We start from the raw sequence: 12,773 nt of genomic DNA on the forward strand, positions 1-12,773 counted from the left end.
GACTCTTTTATTCCTAATTTTGCCTTGAAAAACAGAAATCTATGAATAGGAAAGAACACTACTAAAAAAAAACTAATTTTTGGCTAGAACATATCTTAATAAAAATAAATTTTATTTTATTCATGAACGATAATAAATAAATATAATAATAAATTTCAATTCAAATCTATGAAATTGTGCAAAATTTTTTCCATAAAATCGTTTTCTTTTTATTATGACTACTAATGGAAATATATATGGTTCGTCCATGATTAACACATTTAGTAAAACTATATGGTTATGAGAATAATTTATTCTATGTTTCAATATTTTCAACTTGTTTTAATAAATTTATGTAAATTATATTTTTTATATCTGTTCTTATATTACAATTCTATGAAACGTTATTTTTAAAAAACAAAAAAAAAAAAACAAAGTGAAACGCATCTGTTTATTAAAAATTAGTGATGTAGTATTAAGTTTTTCTTAAATAATTACATTTTTTTAAACAAATTTTTATATTATGTGTATGTGTAATAAAATTAAGCAATCTGATAAAACTGTTTAAATGTATATCAATATTTCCTGTTTCTGTTACATATATGTATGGAGTAGCGTTTTAAACTGTAGTTGTATAATCCTCAAAATTTAGTGTATATATATATTATTATTATTATTATTAAAATACAAAAACATTTCTTTAACAATAATTTTACTGTTTAATTGATATTATTATTTAATTTTTATAATAAATAATTCTGAATTGGAAGATAAAATTCCAAATTTTATTATACAAAGTTAACAAAATTTTAGATTTTACTATTTCAAAATTTATAAAATATTCACAAATCAGACAGTAGTTGTATTTATTACTGATAAAGAAAAATTAATAAATAACTGCAACTAAATTAATTTATATTACTGCATATTTATTAAAATTAATTAATCGGTCTATAGGGTACAACGTTTTTAATTAGTTTTCATTATAAATATATATATATTTTTTAAATTAACGTTTAATTAATATTTCTTTTCTTTTATATGAAATATAATTATTTCATAAAAGTCAATGAATATAAATTTTTTAATATCACTTTACATCTTACGTTCATTATACATTTTGAAGAATTGCAGTATTAAAATTTATCATTATTTCTGCGAAAAGAACATTTCCATGAAAAAGATTTGTTTTATTAAATATGACTTAAAAATAGATATATACTTTCTGAACAGCACAATAAACTATTTTTAAAAGAAATCTCACTTACATTAGTTCAGTAGTACTTTAAAAATACGAAATAATGAATTAAAAATGCAATTATTATTGTAATTCGTTAAACGTAGTATAAAAATTATTTTTAAAATTTTTTATCAACTTTAAAAACTTTAGAAATATAGATTATTATTATTTTTTAAATGAGTTCTAATATGATGACTTCAGATAAATTACAAGATATATATTTTGAAAATTATTAATGAAAGTAAAGTATTCGTTTTATGTAAAAAAAAAAATTAAAACAAAACATGAGTATAAATCATCATAATACAGTAGGTTTAAGTTTTAGTGCAAATAAAAAAAGTACTTTAATGAACCAATTACTCTGTAAAAAATGTTACATCACTGATAAAAATAGTTCCTAATATAGTTTAATGATTGTTCTAATACGACAAAATTTTAAAGCTGTGAGTAAATAAAATAAAAATAAAAAAAAACATTTATTTTTAAAATACTAAACTTTTATAAAACATCAATTAATTATAATGAATAAAATATAAAATTTATGAAAAAAAAATACATAGAAATTTGATAAAATCGAGTGCCACCATGAGTGAAAAATGCTTCTTAATTTTTTAAAAGAGAGTTTACTCGTACAACAAATTTAGTAACCCACAAGCAGTTTGTAAAAAATGACTAACTTCCATGTTCTAAACAATTATCTGCTGGTAAATTAATATAAAAGTATCACTTGATTTGTACGATATGTAAAAGGTAGATTAAATGATTTTTTTTTTTTATAATTAAAATTCTATTATTTGGAGAAAATCCTTAAATAAATGCCTTGAGATAATCATAAATTAATAAAAAAATATTTTTTTCAATTTCCAGTAAAAGATATACTTTTTAGCAAACCAATTTTGTACATATTAGATTAATTTAGTTAGAACATTAACAAAAATAGGAAAACAAAGAATTTAATCAAATTTATTTTTTTATAATAGAATTTTAAAATAAATTATCTTAATTTTGTAATAAAGAGTCCTTTAGTTATCATATTATAGAAATAATGCATTAAAATACATTTATTATTTAATATCTTTCTCTAGCTACTTAAAATAAAAATCTTTTAGAGAGAAAAAAAAGACGAATTATTAAAAAATAGTATTGAAAATTTAATTTTGAGATTTATCTATATTAACAGAAGTTGTCACTTTTTGATATAATAATATTATTGCCGAAAATTCTTGTTAGAATATTTTAAATTATCTTGATAATTTAAAAAAAGATATTTCTCACAATAAAGAGATTTCACAATATTATTAAATTAAAAGTAATTATTTATTAAGAAATTATTAACACAAGTTTAATTTTTCGGATGAAATTTTCCGCTTGGACTAAAAATATTCAAAGTATTTTCTAATCGAAATAAATCTAAAATATTATGTTTTTTCATTAATCACTGATAATTTATCGTTAAAATTTCACATAATATTAATATTTTTAAATGCTACATGGTTTAAAAAATTAAATAATAAAATATAATTTTTTTTTCAAAACGAAAAAGAATTTTTTAAGACGAAGTCGAGACAAATGGCGGGAAGCGGATATCCCCAGCGGTCCTCAGCGCACCCTGGTGAGAAAGCTCCTCAACAACACTTAAGGAGAGCACACCACCACCCCTTCACACTTAAAAAAAAGTTCCCGATAAGAAAAAAACGAGAAAAACGGATAACCTCTCCGTGTGCGGTGTGCACCTAACACTCTTCTATGCAGCAAACTGCACTTGTATGCATGTAGTGTTCGACTGGGCTATGCAATTGGCGGACCCGCCCTCTCCCCCCACCCAGTACCGGCCGTTTGCAAAATTGCAAAACTAGTCCCCCTCCCGCCAAAGCCCCTCCCCACCCTATCGTTCATACATCATGCTCTCACGCGCGCCCGAACCTGCTCGCCCGCCTAACTCCGTTCGTTTTCAATTCGAACCCTCCATATATGTTTTATAAAACACCAATGTACAAATCAAATAAAAAAACATTTGGGAGGGCGCGCACGCACAAGCGCACATTCAGATAGTGCAACGCACGCGTGTACCTGTCGGTATCATAAAAAAACGTGTCCCCGGCATAAACTGTCGGTTTTATGGGAAAAGCGCTTTATATGAAAATATTTTTTCCTGCTCTGTTGACTCTGATGTATTTAAATAAATAATGGCAAGTAGGCTGATGAAACGATCGATGGGCAACAAGCTTCTCTGCAATCACTATGGCTGCCTATTCAAACGACACGACAACCGAATTTCAACCACACCATGCATATATATATATATATACATATATAAAGATGCGCGCATGCTAACACCTATGTGTATATATCTTTTAAATGGTGGATATGATAAAAAATTATACGTAGGCTTAGGCTTAGCTAAAAATAACAATAATAATAAATAAAAAAATTACCCGAAAACCCCGTATTTCATTACATAACATCCATGTTGAATTTGTAAATTATAGAACGCAGAGAACTAAAATCCAGGAACTAAATTAGTTATAATGTTACAAATATTTTTTATAATTTATATACACTGAAGTATTGTTAATCCGGACACACCTTAACAGGATATAACGCAAAGTCGTTTATATTTTCATAGAATGGAATTTTTTTTAATATTATAATATTGCCACTTTTAAAACTGATAAATTTTTATTTAAAAACATAATTATAAAAATTTAAATATCTTTATTTATTTTATTTTTTAATCGATAATTATGTTGTTTTTTGTTTACAACGGAAATAAGGTCTTGTTATTGAACAAAATAAATTATTTAATTTATTCTAATATTGACTCTTAAAAAAATGTTAAATTAAAATACCTCCCAATAAATTTTATTTATAAGGAAATAAAATCTTATCTATTCACATTATATATATATATATATATAAAATACAAAAAATTAAATTATATAAAGTTTTTTTTTTATTATAATGTCATAGCAACTTTACAATCTGTTTAACAAGAGAATTCAACAATAAGTAAATAACATTTATTTGAACTAACATTATTAAGTTGCTACAGACCCAGCGGCTTGTAACTTAATGAAATAGAAGAGCAGTTCGTACGGCCAGACCATAAAGTCACCTTATTGAAACGATAAGGCAAATCAAGAATATTGTTCCTCAGCAAAAATGTTCCTTGAAAAATCACTGATCGTGTTATCTAATAAATTGACCACCAAATAATTCGGGTGTCGATCCAAACGATTTTGATACCGTAAGCCGACCAGAGAGATTTCTTGCCGATCGGGTTCTCAACTTAAGATCATTATTACTTAAGTACCAGGGTATGTTGAGCATTTTCCGCAGTGTGTTTGTTTGATAGCGTTCAAGTATGTGTCGGTACTGGAGTTGCACGCTGTACCCCACAATTCAAGCTCGTAAGTCCAAACTGGCTTCAAAACTGATTATAAATCACTAATTTACTTTCTGCTGAAAGCAGAGATTTATGTGCAATCAGCCAGTACATGTGCGAAAACTTGAGATCCAACTGTTTCGGCTTAGAAGTGTTATGTTTCACCCAAGTAAGTTGTCGATCAAGATGAAAACCCAAATATTTCCAGTCTTGAGATCTTGGATTCGGAACATTAAAGATAGAAACAGGAGGACAGTGTTTCTTACGAAGAGTGAACGTGACGTACTTCGATTTTGTTTCATTTATTTTTATTTTTCAATATGTAAGCCACGATTCGAGAAGAATTATATAATGATATAAAGTAGAAAAACAATAAAAATTCCATATTAATATTTAAAATAATATGCTGCCCATTATAATTACAAGATATAAAATATAAATTGTGGTACTTTAATTTAGTGAATCCAACACTCCTTCATGGTTTAATGTTGGAAATATAGGCAGTATTATTCATATTAAAAATATATATAAATCGAATTCAAGGTAATATATTCTTTATAAATAATGAAAAATTTAGGATTTATCTCAGTAGATTTCTGATAAAGAAAAAATAAAGAGGATTTAGATAAATTAAGATAAGTTATATGTGCTACCAAGCGTTGCAAAAGAAGAAGGCCAAGAAAGAAAAAAAAACAAAATTTAAAGAAGGATAAGAGGAGGAAAGTGTAAAGAAGAAAAAAGTAAAATGTAGAGAAGAAGAAATAAAAATAAAAAAGAAGAAGAAAAATGGAAAGAAAAAAGAAAGGAGAAATGTTTATATTTAATAACGATCCAAATTATTCATATTATTTTTGGTACTTCACATCCGGAGTTCTCATTCTCATTACATTGAAAGAAGGTATTTTATATTATTACAGTTAACCCGGGCTATTCTACTGTGGCTTATTTAAATTAAACAAACAGTAAAATGGTAAAAAACAAATTATTACTAAATTAAAATTATTTTATTCACATAAACATTAATACATTATTTTTTAGTGTCATCATTTCATTTCATACCTTCAGTTAAATAAATGCTTTGTAATTCATTTTGAACTTATCGACAGCTGAAAAGAAATTGGTTGAATGTAGACAACAAGGTCGTATAACATATATACATGCAGTTGATTTCCATATAAGAGAATTCAGGATGGCAGAACACAAACTGGACTCGATAAATTATAGGCGTATCGTAGAGTCTGCCACAAGAAATCCAGCTCAGATCGCTATTATGCAAGCCATAAATTCTGTTATACGTTGTATTCAGTATTATTTATTAAAAAAAAAATGCATAACGTATTATTATATATTTACATAAAAATAATATACTTTATTGTTTTATAAGACCCATTTCTTGTTTTGAAAAAAACAACTAAAATCCTACTTCTTGCCAAAATGCATCCGTTTTGTTGTTAATTTTATGCAAATGACTCAACAGCTTTAAGGTATAAGTAAATAATATTATATTACAATTAAAAAATGTGTATCTAAATAAGTTTTATAAAATCCGTTAGAATAACTACATACCTATAAATATACCAACACAAAACTAAGATTTATTTATTCTGTTTCCCAATTCATATGAACGTTAATTCATTTAAACTATTTGTTTTATTAACATAGTACTATCTAAAATGGGTTACTAGAGCCTATCTAATGAACATAGTAGATATTATAATGAATCATCAACCAGATTACAGAATAATATGCAACTGTTAACAAACTATGTTAATTGTTTTCAAATTTACATCTTCTGTAACTTTTATTGTTGGAAACTTAAATCTCATTTACCTTACTACTGACCGGGTAGAATAATAATAATAATAATAATAATAATTATACTACTATTAAAAAAAATATTACAATATAAAACACAGCTTATCCATAAAAAATATCTTTTATATCGCAAATAAAAATGTTAAATAAACTACTAAAAAAATAAATCGAATATAATAAAAATAATAATTACTTATTCTTAGTTTAATTATAGTATAATTTTACATTAATTTTAATTTAGACTACTAAATCAAGTAACCACCAACCTAATTCCCTTCATTAAAGGCGTCTATTGAGTGGGCCTGTAACGACAGTCAAAAGGCCGAGAAGTTCACTAGGCCAAGACAGAAGGAAGTGTCGAAGAGGAAATTAGTGACTTCTTAAATATCCCGATTCCTTTCTGTCTCCCTCTGAAGCCCTTCTCGAAGGTAAAATTACTCAAGAAGTAAAGAGGTTTGTGAACGTACGAAAGGCTCCGGAATTTGACTACATTACGCATAGATATAGTTGCATACATATGCATAAATATACGTGCACTACCGTCTAGAGCTATTTCTTACAAAGGGTAACTATTTAATGCAATTCTCAGGACAACGCACTACCCATCAGAATGGGAAATACCGCAGATAACGATGGACTTGGAACCTGGAAAGTATCTTTGTATAGGCCTATAAATCTACAATCGATTTTATCTAAAACGTTTGAGAAATTGTTCCTGCGCAGATTATGGCCAATATCAAAAGTGAAGGTGTGATATCCAACTATCAATTCAGCTTTAGGGGTGGTAATTAAAAGAACCAAAACCCCACAGAGGTACTAGTGTTATCGTCAGGTTCTAGAAGAGAAAAGGTATTGTTCGGCTGCCTGTTTGGTTTAGTTGCCTGGTCTTTGAAAAAAGACCAGCCAACTAAACCTACCACAACCTTATTATTTAATTCTACGTAGCCAACTTGATGATAGCGTCTCACGAGTTAAATACAATCAAGAAATTTCTATGTTTTTCGACAATAATTCAGGAGTTCCACAGGGCTCAGTTCTGGGAACGGTTCTATTCCTGGTCTACACTGTTGATTTACGTAATCCGGGCAGTGTTAGAGTTGTGTCATATCCAGATGACGTGACAATCTTGGCGGTTTACGGTAACCCGAATATAGCCTCAAAAAATTACAATCTATACTAGATACAATCAGCCTTTGGCTACATAAATTGAGAATAAAGATAAATCCGACTAGGTCCATCTACGTAACGTTCACGATGAGAAGATAGGATTGCCCTAAAGTTCATTGAAATGGTGTCAGAATAAGTCATGCCAATAAAGTATCTGGTCTTTTACTTCAATCGCCATTTAACTTGAAGATATCATGAAAGAGAGAAAAGGAGGTTACTTGATATTACGTTTAAAAGGATGTACTGGATATTGAGTAAGGGATTTCAATTTTTCTTTATCCAACAACATTCTGATTTAAAAGGATTTCTAAAGCCGATATGGACTTACGGAATTGAACTCTCTAGGGCACAACCAGTAATAGCGATGTGGAGCTCATTCAACGGTTCCAAAATATAATATTACCGAATGTAACAGAAATGCTGTAGTTAGCGAAGAATACTGAGATCCAAGATTACATAGGAACTCCATACGTTTGAGAAAAGGTTGAACCATAAAGAAGTTTCGAGATATGTGTCCAGGTTGGAAAAGCATGTTAATCATCTAGTTTTGAATTTACTTGACAACAGTGAGGACGTTAGGAGGCTGAAAAGACTCGTTAATGTTCCATTTATTGCTCTTCTACTTACGTACCTGACTTAACTGTGTGAAGATATTTAACTACATTCTCAGACACTGTCAAATATTATCACGTTATTTCATAGTTACAAGTAATTATCTTGTATTTATTCATATTAATTGTTTATATACTCGTTGAAGATTATCATTGCATGATCCTATTTCAAGTGATAGTCTGTCATTTGACTTAATTATAGCATCAATATAGAAGCTCATTATAAATAAACGAAACTGTAAAAAAAAACTATTAATTATTTTAATTTAAAAGTATTATATAATTTTAACCGTAATTTTAAATTATGGATGATGTAAGAAAGATATGAATAATAGAGCAATTAAGAGAGGGGAAAGTTTTATACATTTAAATAACACAATATTTTTATTTATTTTTTTAATTCCTAATACGTACGTAGCAGTCTGTTTAACTAGTGAACAATAAACAACTCTTATGGCCCGATGAGATTAGGATGATGTGTATGATGTACCTGGTTGGGTCTTGTACAAACTCAGACCGACCATTTTTGAGACGTGTGATTAATTGAACCCCAACCACCAAAGTACACCAGTATCACTAGTACAAATTCCTGTAAAAGGAACTACCACCTTTTACTAGGATTTGATACTCAGAACCTTCGACTTCAAAGATCAGCTGTTAAACAACTGATTTGCAACGACGAGTTAATCACTAGCTCAACCCGGGGGCTAATTAAGATAGTATGATTAAAAAAAAAATAACAAAAGTAAAAACACAAAACATTTGTTTAGATGCGGTGCATTATAAAAACTGGGGAATAGGGAAACCAAAATAATTACTATTAACATTTTTTTAAATGTAATTAAAAAGGAAATTGTTGAAAATCAAATATGTTGATAAAATTTAAATTAAATAAATTTTAAAGGCGTATGGAAGAGCAGTTAGAGAAAATACGCGGCAGAAGCTTTCTAAAAAAAGACTAGGCTGGTAATACACTTTTTAATATTTACATTTTTTTTTTTTTAATTTGGCTTGAGGACATGTGGTAAAAACTGTACGAAAGAGTGAAAATCAGATTAGAAGCTGATAACTAAGAATTCAGAAGGTGTAAGCCATTAATTTATCAATATGACATGGAAAAGTTTGGAAAAGTGCAACAAAACAATGAAAGATGACATAAAACATTTTATTTATTTTAGGATTTTAATACAGATTAATGGAAAAAAGCTATATATATAAAACATTAAATTAATGTTACTAGAACATTTTTAAGCTGATCTGTTTTTCAGTTGCTCTCACTGTGACCATTTCTTAACAATCAGAATCTGTATGAAGTATTACATTGACTCAGTCGTTTGGAATGGTAATATTAAAGAGTTAATGTACTAAAAGTTATGTTTTTAAAGAGTATATATTTTTTAAAATAATATATATTCTTTATATAGTTTTCGTTTAGAGTTCAGAAAAATCATGAAGAATTAATATACCTCGGAATGAAATCTAAAGCAAATGGCAAAGACCTTGAAGGTTATCTTTATTTATGCATAACGACTACATTAATTTCAGAACTTTTAATACACCTAAATTTTGTAAAAAAAAAAAAAGAAAAGAAACTTGTTAATGACTATAAAATTGATTAGCCACACGGTAATGGGGCGTGGTTATTTATTATTAATAATTAAATTAAATTAAAGAAATAAAGAAATCTAGTAAATTTAAAGAATTTACAAATTTTAAAAATTTGTATATTATCTGACTAATTTATTAACGTATTCCTTAAGATATACCTGACAAGCAAATTTTAGTCTTTAAAAATTTTGTAAAAAAAGAAAATTAAATAAGTAGAGAGATTGGAGTAGATGGATTGTCTATCCATTTAATTTAATATACAAAATCGGATTTATCAGTCACCTATTTAACGAAGATGATATGGATGAAATGGTAAGTCAAAAGAATTCCGGATTTCACCAGGAATCGAACCTGAGACCAACTAATCTAAATATCATTCATTCTTAGTTCTATACTAATATAAATAATGACGTCATGAATAATTTATTTTTGTATGGCTTGTTGTAGAGAGCAGAGGGAATGAGTAAAGATCATGAGAAATGCTTGCTGTAAACTCGTGTTCCTAGATTAATGCTAGTATCTTCAAGCCCATTGCACAAACGGTTATGATATAAATAAAGTGTGTACAGTCGCCTATTTTCAGTTAATGGAAGTGACTAATTTTTAATATGACTGTATTGTACCTCTATGACTTCAATTTGTTTACATGAGGGTACAACTAAGAAAAAATAAAGTACATATGTCACTTTGCTAACTATACAAACTGATCTACCTACATCCTCTAATGAGGATTATAGTCTAAATTTGGACTATAAAAAATTCCATATGTTAAACAACTCTAGGGATATAATTGAAGAAATTCTGAGTTAATTCTCGGATGGATGTTTTATATAACAGCTAAATAAATTTTTACGGCATATATTTAAATTGTTGAAAATAAAATTGTTGATTAGTAATTTGGAATTTTAATCCTGGAAAATATCCACTAGGTCTTCATATCTAGTGGAATTTTAGGTAGAATGAATGTTTTTTCATCTCACAGGATTCCATTAAATTATGAAAATATACAATTTAACCTTAAAAGAAAAAATAAAACGATTTATCATTTTTGGATTTATTTATAAATTTTTATTCATAGAGAATAATTTTATATTGGTATAGTATACCGTTCAACAATATTTATAGGGTCACAATACCACGTACTACCTAATCTAGAATATAGAAGAATATAATTTTATTTTAATTATATAGATTGATTTTTTAGATTTGACTTTTACTACATCTAAAACACACACTTTTAAACAAAATTTAATTGAATAAGATTTAATTTAATTTCTAAACCTCTTACTATTTAGATATCATTAATTATTTCTATTAACCTATTTGGGTGGATTTGTTCGTTTATTTTCATTTTCATGGTCTCTGTGTGTGAGTAGAGCGTTCCTTTATCACATTCTAATATTTTCCATTACTCTACCTTTTAATATCTCTTTCCTGCCGAGGTATTGGTTGGAAAATTTTATTCACTACGTTTCTGCTAAGACTTTATGGATTTTCCTGAGATATTGTTTTTATAATATATTTTACATTTTTTAATAGCTCTATATTCTATCTCGCAATCTGTTCATATCCGATTGCTGAGTATAAAGCTAAAACTTGAGCTGAGATGCCTAAGAAAATAAGATTGGACTTATCACTCCTTATTTTAAGTAAATTTCTACTTGTTAATGGTTCAATGCCAAAAAATAATTTACCCAAAGTATAAAATTAATTGAAAATATTTCTATTAAATTCATATATCTTCATTTAAGAATATGTAATAGAAAACTTGACTTTTTATTAATGCGGTTTATAATTATCCAAAATAAACTGCTACCCAGGGTTTAGTTGAGGTAGGAAACACTTGAGTAGGTTATATAGTGGGCACTAGTAAAGTGACCACTAGACGGGTCCGGCAAATAATAATTGTTTGATTCAAAACAATTAAAAATTGTTAAATTCTAGTTTATTTAATTTTTATGCTTTTAGTATTTTATTAAATTACTTCACTAATTTTACGCTGTATTTAAAATGATTTAAATGAATAACAACTAACACATTTGTAATAACAACTGCATCAAAATAATGACTTGGTAACAATGCGATTGTGGTAGGCAGTTAACTTGTTATTATTGTTGTAAGGCAATAAGTAATATTACGATGTAACAATAATGGTGATGCTGATAATATTTACGACGGAAATAATTCTCCCGTTAATGTTCCCTTTTGACAATCCACCTTATCGATTTAGATCCCATTAGTTTCTATTTAAGAGTCTTCCTATTGCTTAAGGGATCAATCCATTTGAGTCTACCTGACTAATATTCCATATTCCAACACAGTTCATGGTATACTCAGCTATAAATTAGACATAGATTTCTGGATATAAACTTCTACATTTCTTATTATTATTTCCTATATTTATCGATGTGGTAGTTTTAAACATAAGATTTTAAAACGTATAGTCAACATTTTGACTTTTAATCCCATTAAATATTCATTTTAACCAATAATTTGAAAAAAAGAAAAGAATTACCAATGAAGAAAAAATGCATAAACAAAAAAAAATATATATTTTGCAGAACACGTCGTAAAAATCGTTTTCCTTCACAAGTCCCAGTTACTTTAACATGGAAGCAGAAGCTAATCTTTATTGACAGAGCCAAAAATAATTATATATATATATATATATGACAAGGCAAAATTTTGATTGATGAAAAAAATTATTTAACTGGTGAAGAGCCGCTGCACGAGACAAACCACCCAATCCAGAAGAATAGACCCACAGCCATTTCTAAATCAGAAAGTCAGGAAATTTTCAACGTTGCTGAGCATCAATAATGGTTCACGTTGTTATTAGTAACATGAACGGTAGTGATTTTGTATTGATCTGCTTAAATTTATACGAAAGTAAATATTGTTTTTCCTTCTGGAATTAAACAGAGGGTTCCGGATTCCTAACGGAAAACTTAACATAGTTACGGGATTG

General features: G+C 27.7%; 1 protein-coding gene across 1 annotated transcript in view; it reads right to left on the bottom strand.

The window, feature by feature from the left end:
- The window catches only part of LOC142317536 (uncharacterized), a 421,737-nt gene extending 418,746 nt beyond the window's left edge, over positions 1-2,991 (bottom strand). The window contains exon 1 of the mRNA XM_075354096.1: positions 2,932-2,991. The gene's annotated coding sequence lies outside the window, so the exon portion shown is untranslated. The remainder of the gene's footprint in view (positions 1-2,931) is intronic.
- Positions 2,992-12,773: the final 9,782 nt, after the last annotated feature.

Source organism: Lycorma delicatula, chromosome 1 (genome assembly GCF_047948215.1).
Source record: "Lycorma delicatula isolate Av1 chromosome 1, ASM4794821v1, whole genome shotgun sequence".
In the NCBI taxonomy this organism is placed as follows: domain Eukaryota; kingdom Metazoa; phylum Arthropoda; class Insecta; order Hemiptera; family Fulgoridae; genus Lycorma; species Lycorma delicatula.